We start from the raw sequence: 17069 nt of genomic DNA, 5'->3' as shown, positions 1-17069 counted from the left end.
ATGTATGTGTATGTGTGCAAGTTAAATATAAGAAAAGGGATGAGTCAAGTCCAAATAGCACCTCGGGAAACTTATCAACCTATTTGACGTGTTTAATTTTTCTTGCCGGAGTAAGAAATATAGAGAGAATAATTCTACTGCTTAAAAAGATGTCAAGTTCTCTCGAACTCATCCTTCATCTAACCTTACATATGTTTCCAACTCCTTTTTTCCTCTTTTGATTTTTCTTCCTTCTCTGACTTTTTCCTCGTTTTCCCTCAAAACCGGCTCAATTTCCCCACCTCTTATTGACATGCCAAATAAGTATGATTTTTTGGTAAGGCAACAAATGCTTGCCAAATAAAATTCTTCTGCTACACAATCACATAAATATGCAAATGTAAATCATGAGCTAAAATACTGGAATATTTATGCTCTCATTCCAACACACGACAATTATTAGTTGAAAAATGGCATAGCAAAGTTTTTCTTTGTAAAACTTAGGGCGAGTGAGAAGTTCTTATGTCCTGTCAGTGAGTGAGAGTTGTCCAATTTTGATCCGATGGGGAAAAGTAAAAATATTAAAAAATTGACGCCCACTAAAAAAGGGTTAATCCTGACGCGATCCAATGTCATTCAAAGCATTAGCAAAGCAAAAGCAAAATTGATTTAGTCCCTAGAGCATGAGACAAAAGCTGGTGCTAAGTAAACTTTTGAATCACGGAGTCGGGTCCAAATAATGAATTGAGAGAGGCTAATGAAAATACTCCTAGAGTTCCAGTTGAAGGGTGAGTCTAAAACAATCAAAAAATAGCGGGGCCACTCTGAAGCCATGTAGAGCTGCTCCACCACTTTCATTTTGGAATCTTTGTAAGATATCTAACCCCGTATACCATTTGGTCAAAACTTATGTTGATTTAACGCCGGAAAGTGAGAAAATTTGAGAGTTGAGTTTAGTTGCAACATGGTTAGGTTTCTTAGCACCGGCTTGGTTGGGATATTAGAGAAATTCCAACCAATTCCCAATAAATATAGCCTCCAAATTTTCTTAGAGCCCTCTCCAAATTTTGTGGAGGCTGTAAGGCAATGCACAAAGTAGATTCCCCAAATTTGAGCCTTAAGAAAATATTACCCATATTTCTGTGCATATAAACTCTATCCTAACTCAAACACATCAAAGTAGTTCAAATTTTCCATGTTTGGACGTCAAACAATTCAACAACATTTCAAATCGATAGGTTCACAATATTGAATTCAAATTTAAATAAATGAGATGGCCTGAATGCAACAAATAACCCGATAAAACAATAATTTAGGACAACATATAATCTGATCAAGCAAATACTCCAAATTAACTAATAATCATGATCGAAAGAATGTAAACACGCTATCATCCATGTAGCCACCACTGATGCTTAATGGGATCTTCACAGAGATGGTCGTGAGATCACGCTCTTCAAACATCTGGTACACCTGAAGAAAAGCCTAAATGTGGTATGGGTTCCTACAAGGTTTCATAGTTTGGCCAACATAGCCATAGTCGTAGTCCAATGTGCATACCTCTCATTCTCAATGATCATGTCTAGAATCACACAACACTCCATAATCTTTCCAAATGTCTTATTGTCCTAGAAGCGAGTAAGACCTCGATCAATTGCAAACTAAGATCGCAACATTCCAAATGCTCCGCCAATATCCTTCCTCGCTCATTATTGACACTTGGCAAATTGTTTATTTTTATTACCTTTATGATTTGAAATTGTCTAGACAACTTTTGACCATGAATACTAGATGCCATCGGCAAGATAGTAGCCTGATCATAATCATGCCTATTGACATTAATGTTGCATGTCAGCGCATCACCACTTGCTAGCCTAGCAAAAAGATGAGATCTCTGCAAGTCATTGATGCCATTGTGAGAACCATGATGCCAAAGTAGCAATTGAATCTAAAAGTCATCAGAGGTAACCCCTTCCTAAATGATAGTTGGATCATGGCAATGTGTGGTGAATTTCCCATGACATGCAGGTAAATTCTTCTAGCTCCAACATGTCCAGTCAATGCTTCTAAGCATACCTGGTTAGCCTCTTACTTCACCCATTTCTAAAATCCTCGACATGTTATCAACATTGGGTGCCCTAAAATACTCTGCTTTGTAGAGCCTGATTTCAACATCGAAAAACTTTCTCCCGCGCCTATGGATGCATCTTCGACCATTCAAAGATACTCATTGGTCAAATAGGCAAGAGTACCATATGGAACCACCCAAAGTGTCGTGGTCACCTTCTAGGAACTAGTAAATCCCATCAACCACATTTCTCCGTTGCGTGAAGAATGTTTCGTTAGCTTACTTGACTTCGTCAATTTGCTAAAACAATCTATTGTTATCTGTAAGCGTTGCTAGAAGAGATGCAGAGGTTATATAGGATGAGCATATCATGGTCGTCGGCTCTATTCTGGTGATATGTCAAACGGCCGAGCTATGACTCTTCACAACTCGCCTTCCTCCCACTTTCCATCATCCATAGAGTAATCATCAACAAAATCTCCTCATCTTCCTCATTGAATAAATGAATATCAATATTGTCCAACGACGATGAATCATCAAAATACCCTCTACTATGATGACATATAAACAAATAGTGAATCATATGCTATCTGCATGAATCTACAAGAAGCTAGACTACTAAATATGAGCAAATTTGAGGCGAATATACCTTGGGGCAAGTCGTCCAATACCCTGAGTGTCGATGCCATCATTGGCCAAATGCAAGAGCGGAGGCAAAGATAGGTTAATAAGTGGTGGGAGAAGGTTGTAGGTGGCACACGACGACCATGCATGGTGCTCGGGAGTTAGCTCGGGTGTGTGAGATGTAGCACAGGTAGAAGCTAGATGTCACAAAGGATGGAATTGACGATGGCATATGGCTGGTATGTGACTCCGGCTTCCTCAACAAGTCGGGGAATGGAGGACTCATGCCAGAGATAGGCCCACATCAAGCTCTTGTGATGCGACCATGGCGGTAGTCGGGAAAATGGTGGGAAGCTCACACGGGGGTAGCCATGGTGTGTGGTATGGCCTGGAGCAGGTCATCCGTGGCGAGTGCTGCCAATGGACGCTAGTATGGAGGCTAGAGGTGGAAGCAACATACGTGTCGTAGTTGACGGGCACGCCATACCGCTGATAGAATAGCACCAAAAAATATCTGAAATAAATCAAGGAAATATGCGAGCACCGGTGGCAAGTCTAGGACTTGAACCTTGGGTGGGTTGTTTCCCCCACAAAGAATCTAACCACCTAAGCTATGCTTAATTTGCCAGGTGTCAATATGGATGAAGAGGGCTCTATATTCTCTCCACCAACTAATGCTGTTTTGATATGTCCACCAACCAATATGGATGAGAAGAGCTATGTATTCTCTCCACCAACCTCCAAATACAGAGTCTATGTGTTGTTTTTCCAGCACGCTCGAAATATTACAAGTATGGAGGGATGGTTAGGGAACCTGGTAGAGTGTGAACCAACCTGTGGTTGAATAGTTAGGAGGGTAGTGGTATCCTCAGCCCACCAGGATTCAAGTCCTATACTTGACATTGGTGCTTGCATTTTTCTGTATTTATTTCAGGCATTTCGGCAATGGGTGTTCAATGGAATGAGACATTCCCATCGACTACAAACATGTCTATGTCGACTTCACGAATCTTAAGATAATGTGTCAACTCAGTCTCAGTCTCTCGAATATGCTCATAGGGTTATGGTGTGCATGCGCATTTTCATATGGATGAGTGTAGGAGCGTTTGTATGAGCATATGCGTCTGTACTGTGTTAAAGAAAGAACTTGGTAAAGTGATTTTTTAAGCGAAGAACTTCAAACTGGCGGATTTTGTGGAGTTCAAGTGAAAATCAAGAAGGCCACCTGGAATTTGCCGCATAGCCTATGCATATCATATAATTTTTAAATAAACTTTAATATGGAGGTCAATCCAAGTCTTGCTTTGGCCAGGCCCACGACGGCAGCGGCCGTGGGTGTTGCTCTCTTCTTGAAGGCATCGTTGCGGCTACTATTCTTCCTTGGAGTGACTCCGGGTGAAGACCTAGATCATACATGGATTGGGCAGTGGCAACACTCCAGTGTCGTTACCTTCTTGAAAGTGGCGCCTTGGGTCCTCGTTTTGTAAGGCACGGCTTCACTTTGTGTTTAGCTGTTCCTCTACACCGATTGTATCTTGCCTTGAGTGCGTGTGTTGTGGTGTCGAGTGTATGTGCTGGGTTGTATGGTTGTTTCTTTATATATGAAACGGGGCGCGAGCGTTTTTGGGTGTAGGATGAGCATAGCATGGACTGCTTCTCCTCTCCGGTGACATGTCAAACGACTGTGCTATGACCCTGTACAATTCGTCTTCCTCCCATTTTCCATTAGCCATTGAGTAGCCATCAACAAAGTCTCCTCATTGAATAAATCAACATCAAAATAGTCCAAGTATGATGGTGAATCATCACAAAAACCCTCTACCATGATGGCATCCAGACAAATCGTGAATCATATGCCATCTACACGAATCTACAAGAAGCTAGACTATTAAATATGAACAAATTTGAGGCAAATATACCTTGGTGAAAGTCGTTGAACACCCAAGTGTCGAGGTCATCATTGGCCGAATGTAAGAGCGGGGGTAGGGAGAGATTCATAAGTGGTGGTAGAAGGCTGTAGGTGGCACGTGGCGGCCCAGGGTGCTCTGGTCGGGCAAATGGTGGCTAAAACGGAGTCTGGAGTTTGTCAGCCATGAGAGTTAGCTCGGGTGGGCGAGACGCAGCACATGTAGAAGCTAGATGGGACGAAGGATGGAATTGGCGATGCTGGATGGCTAGTGCGTGACTCTAGCCTCCTCAGCAAGTTGGGGAACGAAGGACTGGTGGCAGAGACAGGCCCACATCGAGCTCTTGTGGTTCGGTAAATCCAGGAAATATGCAAGCACGCTTGCCATGTCTAGGAGTTGAATTCGGGTGGACTGGTTCAACCACAAAGATTCTATCTAACCACCTGAACTATGCTTAGTTCGCCGGATATCAATATATGGATGAAGAGAGTTATATATTCTCTCCACCAACCGATTTTTTTAGATGTCCAAAACCAATATGAATGAAGAGAGCTCTACATTCTCTTCACCAACCTCCAAATATGGAGTCTACGTGTTGTTTTTGCAGCACGCTCCAAATATTATAGGTATGGAGGGTTGGTAAGAGAACCGATACTGATAGTGACTTCTTAAGCCAAAAACTTCAAATTGGCAGATTTTATGGAGTCCTGTTGAAAATCAGGAAGGCCACCTGAAATTTCCCGCGTAGCCTATGCACATCGTAGATTATTTTATTTTATAAAATAAACATTTAACAAGGTTATATGAATATTTTCACCATCATAGCCCATTGCCATGGCTGCGCCACAAGTGGAGAATAGGGAATAATGTACTAGAGTTGTCCTTACCCGTGCATCCGTTGTCAAGGTATGGGTTGCCCTCGTAGCCTTCCTCGCATATGCAGAAATATCCCGCCCCGTTGGTCGAATTCACGCACTTGCTGTGGTTGCTCAAGCAAACGTATTCTGATGTTTTTCTCGCCAGGGGGCACCGCAGGGAGTTATTACCATTATTGCGGATGGCCCAGTCGAGCCAAAGTGGCATGCTCCATGGCTTGGCCGGGTCCGGCCTTCTCTTCAGGTCGGCAGCCCGGAAGGTGTAGTTGTTCTTCTCCACGATGAAGGCGTAGCTGCAGGGGCGCCTCAAGTCGACACCCGCTGCGGGCGCCCATTTCTGGAACCTCATCCTGGTGTTGGTGAGCAACGCCGAGATGTCGACGTGACAGCATCCGATGCTGTCGCACATGCCGTCCCGCGCTGCCTGGTCTCTGTTGCAGTAGGCAAAGCACCCGCTGAAGTAGGCGGTGGTTGACGCGTTCTGGACCTGGGACCTCGACTTCCCTCTGCTGGCGTAGATGAGGGTGTTGCAGCTCAGGACAAAGAGCTCGTTGGCGGTGTTGGAGACGCGGTACACGCCCGGCTTGTTCACCGTCAGCTTGCCGTCGAAGCTGCCAGTGGTCTCGTTACCGGTGGCGTCGAAGCACTGGTGCGCCACCGGCAGCATCACCCGGACCCGCGCGCTCGGCATCACGGTTAGATTCAGCACGAGCACGGGCTCGGCAGGGAGCGTGTGGCCCTTGATGGTGGCATCCGGCAGAAACGGCGTCGTGTTCTTGTCGCAGGCGATCTCGAAGCCCGGACGGAAGCAGCCAGCACCGATGCCGAACGGGTAAGGGACGTCGATCTCGCCGCATAGCGCCTGGCAGCCTGGCTTCGCCAGTGAGCTCGAGGCAGTGGTTACCCATGCGGCTAATGGCAATAGCACCAACATCCATGCCATCGATGACATTGTTCGTTCAATATGGGTGGGTGGTTAAGCCTCCGTACATTCTCTTAAATACAAGGGCGAGCCCTGCACTTACCACTGGCCGTCCTTGAATTGAAAATTGTATATTTCTGAACTTGTGAAAAGAACCCGATAACAATCACACGTATTCCACCCAAAAATCTAACTGGTCTTGTTCATTAATTAACTACAGGAGGGAGTTGATAGCTTGTTGCCGTAAGGGAAGACTCAAAAGTCAAAATCCATCACTCTACTAGCCTATTAAGGTGGGAGGGCTATTGGCGGCAGCAGGGGCAATGGCCGGCAACAATACATTTCTAATCCATGTGTGACCTTATTGCCTGACTCGGAAGCATTCAAACAGTCAAAGTTAGCTTGGTCCGTAAACACATCTTAACAAGCCAGGACGGCAGGCAAGGCGAACGTTTCTACGGAGTTTACACATTGGTTGACGAAGGCTACTGCACGTAGCATGATAGCACCTCAAGGCATCTTCAGGGAACTTTTCACATCCATTCGGACCACAGAAGTCATCGGTTCATGGCGCGGTCTGAACGTATTTTCTCCCGTAAACCGAAATGAAACGTGGGGCTTTACGAAAATCCAAACCCCTCCAACGCCCGCTTTTGACTGTCCTGGCCCATCCAAACCCCCACCCTCGCCCGCGCGCGCTTTCCGGCCGAAACGGTCAGCGCCGCTCCAGAATGTCAGTGCCTGCATTCATGACAGACCAGAGCGGACGCAACCGCTCACTGGCGTTGGCATTGAAGCGGCGCGCCGGCCAAGACACCGCCGCATGCGCTGCTTCCCGGTGCAGGCGACTGTTGTGCGTTCAAACGACACGACGGTCGCCCATCCTTTTGCCACCCACATTGATAGCACGCGATTGCCGAGGAGTCTCCTCCGGCGCCACCTGTCCGTCCCTCATTGATGAAATTCTTGACAAACCACCGACATATTTCCTCCTGTCTCGCAATGACCATTTTAGCACGGGCATTTGTGCTAGTAATACTTATGAAGGTAGTATCATATACTAGTATCATATTTCCTTCGTCCGTGAATAAGTGTACTTCTACCTTTTGTCCTAAGTTAAAGTTTTAAAATGACCGCCTTGTATCGCTTCGCGCGGACGGTAGTGGAGAACAACGCACGGACGGGGACTCTCTCGCGACTCTCTCGCTCGCCCATCCCGCTCCCGCGAGCGCGGGGGGCGGGGGGCGGGGGGATTCCCGTCTGCGCCGCTGCTAGCCGTCCTCTCCCCTCCTCTTCCCCTCGCCGCCGACGGGCAAAGCCCGGCTGGCGTAGGCGGCGGCGGGGCCCTGGTCTCCCGTCCCTCGAGGTGGTCTGACGCGGGGCTGCCCCCCTCGAGCTGATGTGTGGCACTTGGCGGGGCGCGATGGCGCGACACCTGCAGCAGCCAAGGCGGCGACGGCGGCTGAGGGTGGTGGCGTGGAGGGCTGCTAGGCCTTGCGGGGCATGGTGCTTGGGGGCTGGCGTGCTTGGATGCGGTGGCGAGGTGTGCTCGGAGTGACGGCGAGGGTTTCCCGGATCTGATCTGGACGGTGGTGGATCCTCCGGCCGCTTCTTCGTGGGCGGCACGGGCTGCGGCGGCTAGGGCCTGCCGGTGGCGCGCGGGGGCTCTTGCGCTCGTCCTCGTCGGCATGGTGGCGGCGGTGGTGGTGCATGCCGGCCGGATTTCGCCTTTTTCCGGCCGGCGGCGCGGGTTTGGGGCCCGGCCCGGCATGGCTGCGGTCCCGACTGTGGGTGGCCGTGGCGAGGTGTCTTCGCCGTGCCGGCGCCCGACCCACCCCTCCCGCGTCGCCCCCGCAGGCGACGGGGAGGGAACCCTAGCCGCCGCCAGTCTCCTTCCCTCCCCCCGCCCCCTTCCTGCCCCAGTGCCGCCACAGGGCGCGGCCAGGCAAAGCCTGGCCGACGCCGGCGGCGGCGGGCCTTCTCGTCCCCTCGCGTGTGGCGTCGGTGCGGGCCGCTTCCACGGGCCAGGGCGCCGCGGTTGGTGGGTCGCGGCGGGTGCCATCCCGACGACGACGACTGGTGGCTTCCGCAGTGCGTCGGGCTGCTGGCTGGAGGGGCGTGCTTGCTGCTCCTGTGCCCCGATCTGGCGCTGGGAGCTGTGGGCGACACGGGCTGTGGGCGGCACGGGGTCGCGGCGCGACAGAGGTGGGCGCCCTCCTTCTTCCTCCTCTGCTCGTTGGCTAGGTGGAGCTTGAGGGCATGGCTGGTGGGTGCTTGTTGCAGCATGGTCAGATTTGGCCGGATCTGGCCCTGCTCGCCGGTCGGGTCGCTGCACGGATGTGGGCTGCCACGGCGTAGTGGTGGCTCATGGCGGTGGTATGGGTTGTTTCACGGCAGCGACCGGACATCTCCGGCGTCGGCTCGTCGGGAAGCTGCCTGTTTTTGTTGGAAATATGCCCTAGAGGCAATAATAAAATGGTTATTATTATATTTCCTTGTTCATGATAGTTGTCTATTGTTCATGCTATAATTGTATTGATCGGAAACCGTAATACATGTGTGAATACATAGACCATAACATGTCCCTAGTGAGCCTCTACTTGACTAGCTCGTTGATCAATAGATGGTCATGGTTTCCTGACTATGGACATTGGATGTCATTGATAACGGGATCACATCATTAGGAGAATGATGTGATAGACAAGACCCAATCCTAAGCACAACACAAGATCGTGTAGTTCGTTTGCTAAAGCTTTTCTAATGTCAAATATCAGTTCCTTAGACCATGAGATTGTGTAACTCCCGGATACCATAGGAGTGCTTTGGGTGTGTCAAATGTCACAACGTAACTGGGTGACTATAAAGGTGCACTACAGGTATCTTCGAAAGTGTCTTTTGGGTTGGCACGAATCGAGACTGGGATTTATCACTCCGTATGACAAAGAGGTATCTCTGGGCCCACTCGATAATGCATCATCATAATGAGCTCAATGTGACTAAGAGGTTAGTCACGAGATCATGCATTATGTAACGAGTAAAGTGACTTGCCGGTAACGAGATTGAACGAGGTACTGGGATACCGACGATCGAATCTCGGGCAAGTAACGTACCGATTGATAAACGGAATTGTATACGGGATTGCTTGAATCCTTGACATCGTGGTTCATCCGATGAGATCATCGTGGAACATGTGGGAGCCAACATGGGTATTCAGATCCCGCTGTTGGTTATTGGCTGGAAAGCTGTCTCGGTCATGCCTACATGCTTTCCGAACCCGTAGGGTCTACACACTTAAGGTTCGGTGACGCTAGGGTTATTAGGAAGACTTGTATGTGATTACCGAATGTTGTTCGGAGTCCCGGATGAGATCCCAGACGTCACGAGGAGTTCAGAAATGGTCCGGAGGTGAAGATTTATATATGGGAAGTTGTCATACGGTCACCGAAAAAGTTCGGGGGCATCCGGTATTGTATCGGGGCCACCGGAGGGGTTCCGGGGGTCCAACGGGAGGGGCCACCTCTCTCGGAGGGGTTCTGGGGGTCCAACGGGAGGGGCCACCTCTCTCGGAGGGCCTCATGGGCCGTAATGGGAAGGGAACCAGCCCTTGGTGGGCTGGGCGCATCCCCCCCTTGGGCCCATGCGCCTAGGGTTGGGGGGGGGGGCAACCCTAATAGGGGCGCCCCCCTTGCTTGGGGGGCAAGCCCCCTCCCCTTGGCCGCCGCCCCCTCCTCTAGATCTCATCTAGAGGAGGCCGGCCCCCTTCCCCCTCCTCCTATAAATAGAGGGGCGAGGGAAGGGCTGCAGCACCACATCCAAGGCGCAGCCCCTCCCCTCCCCAACACCTCTCCTCCTCCGTAAGAGCTTGGCGAAGCCCTGCCGGAGTACTGCCTCTCCATCACCATCACGCCGTCGTGCTGCTGTTGGAGCCCTCTTCCTCAACCTCTCCCTCCTCCTTGCTGGATCAAGGCGCAGGAGACGTCTCCGCTTCGTACGTGTGTTGAACGCGGAGGTGCCGTCCGTTCGGTGCAAGGATCATCGGTGATTTGGATCACGACGAGTACGACTCCATCAACCTCGTTCTCTTGAACGCTTCCGCTTTTGATCTACAAGGGTATGTAGATGCACTCCTCTCTCTCTCGTTGCTAGATGACTATATAGATTGATCTTGGTGATGCGTAGAAAATTTTAAATTTCTGCTATGATCCCCAACAGTGGCATCATGAGCTAGGTCTATGCGTAGTTTCTATGCACGAGTAGAACACAATTTTGTTGTGGGCGTAGATTTTGTGAATTTACTTGCCACTACTAGTCTTATCTTGTTTCGGCGGCATCGTGGGATGATGCGGCCCGAACTGACCTTACACGTATGCTTACGTGAGATAGGTTCCACCGACTGACTGCACTAGTTGCATAAGGTGGCTAGCGGGTGTCTGTCTCTCCCACCTTAGTCGGATCGTGTTGGGGATATACCCCACGGTATGACCCGGCCGGAAGTATGACCCGGCCGGGCTTGGCATTTTCATTGGTAACTTGCCGGAGGACTGGCGACTCACTGGTCTGACGACTCACGAGCCTGGCGACTCACGGATGACCCTGACGGCGAGTCAGATAGAAGACAAGGCCTAAGGCCCAGAAGGCCGGCTCATGCTATGGTGGGCCAGCTTAAGAAGAAAGGCATGACGAATATTTCCTTTACGAGGAAGCAAGACCCAGACTTGTATTCAACTTGTAAGAGAAGATAGAATAGTCCTAGTCCTACTAGGACTCCACATGTAACCCGCCCCTTCAACTTATATAAGGCGGGGCAGGGCACCCCAAACTAGAGGGACAGGCAATAAGAGACAATCTCTAGGGCTAGACCCAACTAGCAGAGAGTCGGTTATGCGGCGTCTCCCTCATGAGTATAATGAGACCTAGCCACAAACAGCATGTAGGGCTATTACCGGATGATGTTTTCCGTGGCCCGAAGCTGTCTAAATCCTTGTCTTGTGTGTTGCGTCTCTCGTCCCGATCAACCCCTGTCAAGCTACCACATAGATGCGTGGCCTCACGACTAAGTCCTCACACTAGGACATCTGCCGTGACAATTCCACGACAGTTGGCGCCCACCGTGGGGCTGGCGCACGATGATGATGAGTTTTTGGAGGGATATATCGCAGGGATCGAGAAGCCCACAAACCCGCCGGGTGAAGTAAAAGCCGGCGTGAAAAGGGTCTACGCCATCAACAAGCAGTGGAAAAGCTGGTGTTCACGGCCTCCGCGTCAAATTCATCTGAAAGGAAAAAAGTAGTCCACCAGAGCCAGTACATCACCACGTACAGGCACAAGCTCCGTGGAGAACCCGGTGTGGGGCAATCTTAGGCAGAGCCGGCAAGTTCATCGTTCATCTGCTACAACTCATGGGTGAAAGGAAAATTTTTATGGGAGTACCTAGAACTCATTTAGATGAGATATAATTTGGTCTCATTCACTTTGAAAACAAGAACAGATACAACCCACGTGAGCACACACGCATCTTATAGCATCACATCCAATGGCTATAAAAGGTGAATGAGACCAAATTATATCTCATCTAGATGAGTTCTACTAAAACTGAATTTTTATTGACAAAATTTGAAATCGAGAAGATTGGGATTGCGTGCGCCGCCGCACGCGTCGTTAGGCGACCCATCGAATCCGACTCTCTATTGTTGTGTTTCCGCGTTTGACCAGGCAGTTTTTTTTCCCGCAACACGGAAGTACGAGACCGATCCGGTTACGCTACCAGGCGAGAGCAACACAGCGATTCACGAGGAGATTTGATAGATCACTATTGCTACTACTTGGGGCGAAGACGATCTGCTACGTGGTTACCAGTAACATTATAGTGCTAGCTATTCTGTCACATGAAGCCATCTGTTCGTCAAAGCAAAAAGAAAAGAAAGGGGACGCTGTACATGCTGCCGCAGAGCATCTGCGTTTCAAGTTGCGAGCAGCCTCCATGTTTTCTAGCGGCAGCTTGGTCCATGAACGGAATTCATGAATCCCTCATGGATTTGTCCCTACGCAAAGGAATCAAGTGGTAGTTCTAAGGAGTATTTTATTCAAGCAAGGAAGAAACTCAAGTTCTAATTAAAACTATCTACGAGCTGATTGGGAGAAAACTACGCAACCACGTACATGCACGTAGTACGTCCGGTCCAAACTTGGCCAAAGGTGCATCGGATACAGTGTTCAGGCCGAGAGGGGAGGTGGAAGCCACGGATTTGTCTCCGCCTCGTCCTCACTTCCATCAGCAGTACGAGCCGCCTACCGCTGCCGGGTCAACATCCGTGCCTTAGTCGCCCTCAGCGTCCTTAAGCCGCACAGACGGCCCTTGTCGTGCGCGCCGCTCAGACCGTGGCAGAGTTGCCCTCAGAGAACCGTCTCCGCGGTGAAAAAAAAGGAAGGTACTGGCATGCATGTGCACTGCGTACATGTTAAGTGGAGCTAATCGTCTTCGTCTACTATGATGCTTCTCAAGAAGAGGCCAAGAGCCATTATTAGCTCACATCACCACAAAGAAACAAAAAAAGTGGGGGGAAGAAATGCTGATTACCCATATATCTTAATTAATTTCTACCCTGTGGGCGGACCGTCGGTCATCCGAACAAATCAGGTGATATCCATTTAAGATTATTTTATTAGCGCATATTATTTTTTGTCAAAAAACAATCACTTTGGTATGTACACTTTTATGTGCAGAACAATGATTCATCGTAAAGATGGTGTGATGCCGTATTCATGGAGTGTGCGGTAGCATCATCATGCAACGACATCTGCGACCGCTTACTGTTCAACAGGTGGGCGCAAGCCGCCGCCCCTGCGGTCCGGTCTACATCAACGCGCCAGCCGACTCACCCATCCGCCGTCTTACAATGTCACAGACGACTTGCTTGTCCACCCTCGCGGCTGGCTCACACGTCTGCACCGGCTTACAATGTGACAGACAACTTACCCGTCCGCCCCCGTGGCCGACTCGGCGTCCGCGTGGCTTACCGCTCCTGCGATTGACTCGCCCGACCGCACCGGCTTACAACACCGCGGCCGGCTCATCTGTCTGCTCCCGCGACCGACTCGGCCGTGATTGGTTTCAGCTTCACCGTGATGATCATCAACTCCGCAGTGGATAATTTCTTGCCTAACATATCAGGTGAAATCAATCCAGTAAATTTTTATATATTATATATTGTTTTCTTAAAAAAACAATTACTCTGGCTTGCTATGTTTCTGATACAGGACAATTGTTCACTACATCAACACGACGTGGTTGACTCGCCAATCCGCAGGGTTTACCGCGCCTGCGATTGACTCACCCGTCCACACCAGTTTACAACGTCGTGACCAACTCATCTGTCAGTACCGCCTCTGATGCTACGGTCGTCTTTACCGTCTGTCTCTCGTGGCCTAGTCTACACTAGTAGAAAAACACCTAATAGTCCCGGTTCGTAAGGGCCTTTAGTCCCGGTTCATGAACCGGGACTAATGGGCCGTTACTAATACCTCCATCCATTAGTCCCGGTTCAAACAAGAACCGGGACCAATGTGCCTCCACGTGGCCCTGTGCGCCGAGCCCAATCAGGGGTCCTTTGGTTCCGTTTGGTGGCACCAACCGGGACCAAAAAGCATCCACGCGTCAGCATTTCATTGGTTGGGGTTTTTGTTATTTTTTTTGAAAGGAGGGGGGGATTGGGGGTTTTTGGGGGTTAATTTACGTGTTTCATATATTGTGTTAGCTAGCTAATTAATAGAGAGAAGTGTCCTCTCTTATGTCTGTGCTTGTTCGACTCTACGTACTATATATACATAAGTGATCGAGAGAACCATTCAGTACAGAAGTTCATGCATACCGAGAGAAGTGATCGATCGACCTCTCTCCTTCTCCGAGAGATTGGTCGAACAACAAGTATCTGACGCTACTGGCTACATACATGCATGTACAATATGTATAAGATCTCTTATAATTACAATCCCCTAGCAATTGAAATCAATTTCCACATGGTATTCTCCGGCTTTATTGATGACGTGGTCAAGAAAGAATCCCGCCAATTCCTCTTGAATTGCTTTCATGCGATCTGGTTCTACGAGTTCATTCCGCAGCTGCCACGTCTAATTTGAAGAAGGGGGTTAAGTAATACATATATATGAATGAAACTCAACAGAAATGATGGTGTAATAAAATGAAATTGTGAATATTATTGCTTACGCACTTCATATTGTCTTTGAGAGTAGCCCCGCTTGTTTTTCAAAGTCGCGTTGTGGATGAACTCGCACACGTAGTATCCACAGAAATCATTCCCTTCTTCCTGCCACAAGCACTTTACGAGAAATAGAGGTCAATCAAACTGATAATGAAGCATTATAAATGGCATTGATGAAAGTATAGCTATAGAATCAACGGGAGATGCGCGCAACTAGCTAGCCAGTAGTACGTACTTTCGGGTATGTATATCGCAGCTTCTTCGGCAGTCCTGGAGCTTCTGCGGTGAACTGTTTCCAAACCCTACAAGACAAAGAAAATAATTATTATTACTTGAGATATCCGGAAATGAACAAAAATTGCCGATATGGTGCGATAATGATCGATTGAACTTACTTGCTGAGCATTTCAGTCATGTCCGCATAGGATTTGGGATCTTTCCGTCTCGAGTCTAAGACGGTTACTAGTCCACGCTCAAGCTTAATCTCTAGAAGAATATAGTGGAACCTGCGCACGCATGCATAACTCATCAATTACATTACTATAACCTCGCTCGAGTAATAAGGGAAACCGAATATGCACACGACAGTAACACTCACTTGCCGTTGTAAGAAAAGAGTATGGTATCTTTGTTTTGATTTTTTATCAATGATTGTAGCACGTTGTCCTCGGCCTCTTTGATGTCCTTTTTAACAAGAAATTCATCTATGATATTTGTGTTAATGAACCCAATATCATAAATTTCTTGTTTTTTGCACTCGACGATCTTCAATCTGCATAATATATTAAGGATAATTAATTATAAATACATGAAATGAAAGAGCCGAGCTATATATAAAGACTTAATGACAGAAATAGTACTTACAGAAAGTAGCAAAAGACCATTAGTTTATCGAGGGCCTTTTGATTGAAGAATGCGAAGAACTCATCAAATGGAACAGTCAACAGATCATTTGCAACGAGATCGTGCTCCTCTTTAATATGCAGATACAAAGCATTCTTACCCTCAGACACTCTGCAGGTTTCCATGTACCAATTATGGAATCTTCGTATCATTGTTGTCAGAGATTTTTCATCTTTGACGAGAGGCTTCCCGTACTCGTATCTGTGTTCGTCCACCTCCAAGAAATCAGGAAGTGCATCGTTAGGCAGGTAATCGTCAAGATTGCCATAACCGGCCACCGTCCCCGGAGCATTAGACACATTGAGCGGGGGGCATGATTGCTGTGCTTGTTCGCCGAGCTGGGCAATTTTTTTCCCTTTGCTCGTTCTTTTGACCTTTTAGCACTGACAGTAGTTCCCGACCGCTGGGCTTGGAGATATGTCTGTTCAGTAATGCACTCATAGTTGTTTCTCGGCGGAGACTTTGGTGGTTTCCTCAGGGCATCGATAGTGTGCTTTGCTTTCACCGGATCTACCTTCTCCTCCGGAGGTGGATGTCTCTTTGCTTTCACCCCTTCAAAGAACTCCTTCACGTGGGTCCGCACAATCGTATCGTTTTCCTCCTCGGACCTCTCGTACGGTAACTTCTCTAGAGGCTTGAGAGATGATGGATCGTATTTGTATTGCCTCCCGCCTCTGATTGTGCTGCTAGACGCCGGAGCAGACGGAGCAGCTGCGGCGTCTGTCTTCTTTCATGCTTGCTTACGAGGCGGAGGAGAAGGAGTCCGACGCGCCGGAGCAGCCGGGGCGGTGGCGGGTCTCTTCCGCCCTTGCTGGCGAGGCAGAGAAGGAGGATGCTGCTGGCTGCTCGGGAGCGCCGGCGCAGGCGGAGAAGGAGGTGGAGTGCCGCCATGCGCCGGAGAAGGAGGCGGAGTGCCGCCACGCATGCCCTGGTCGTCACTCGCCGGAGGAGGAGGCGGTGGAGGAGGCGGAGTGCCCTGACTCGCCGGAGCAGGAGGAGGAGGCGAAGGCGTCCAGTTCAGAAGGTTGAAGAGCTCCTTCTTCCATAGGCATGGAGTCTTCAGAGCATAACCCAGCCTAGTCTCCCCTTCACCGGTAGGGTGCTCAAGCGGGAGGTCCTCAAATCCCTCCGTTATTTCATCCACCATCACCTTAGCATATCCTTTTGGAATCGGCTGGCAGTGATAAGTTGTGTCGGGTCCACTAGGATAAACTTGGCCAACAGCCGCCTTGACCTTCAAATTCATCCATCGCGCCATAATGTGGCAATTTTGAGACTCCGTGATACCATCCACGGGATAGCTGGCAGGAGCCGTCAAGACATGCTCCGGCTGAAGCAGCTCGGTGGAAGCCACGCTGCTTCTCCGCTGAGATGGCAGGGTAGCTTCGGGGGAAGCTTCGGCAGGTCGTTTGCTGCGATCTGCTGCTTCTCGTTCCTCTTCTCGATCCTCTAGCCCCATTACCCTTTCGTGCAGCGCCTGCAGTTGGTCCTGCTCCAGTTTCTTCCTCCTCTCGTGGGTTTTGTAACCCCCTGCGTCCGGAAAACCAACCTTCCACGGAATGGAGCCTGGCG

At 49.3% G+C, this 17069-nt stretch overlaps 1 pseudogene; it reads right to left on the bottom strand.

The window, feature by feature from the left end:
- Positions 1–6387, bottom strand: part of LOC119309026 — a 9356-nt pseudogene extending 2969 nt beyond the window's left edge.
- Between the last annotated feature and the right edge of the window lie 10682 nt (positions 6388–17069).

Source organism: Triticum dicoccoides, chromosome 5B, assembly GCF_002162155.2.
Source record: "Triticum dicoccoides isolate Atlit2015 ecotype Zavitan chromosome 5B, WEW_v2.0, whole genome shotgun sequence".
Lineage (NCBI taxonomy): Eukaryota > Viridiplantae > Streptophyta > Magnoliopsida > Poales > Poaceae > Triticum > Triticum dicoccoides.
This window is presented reverse-complemented; position numbering and strand designations above follow the sequence as displayed.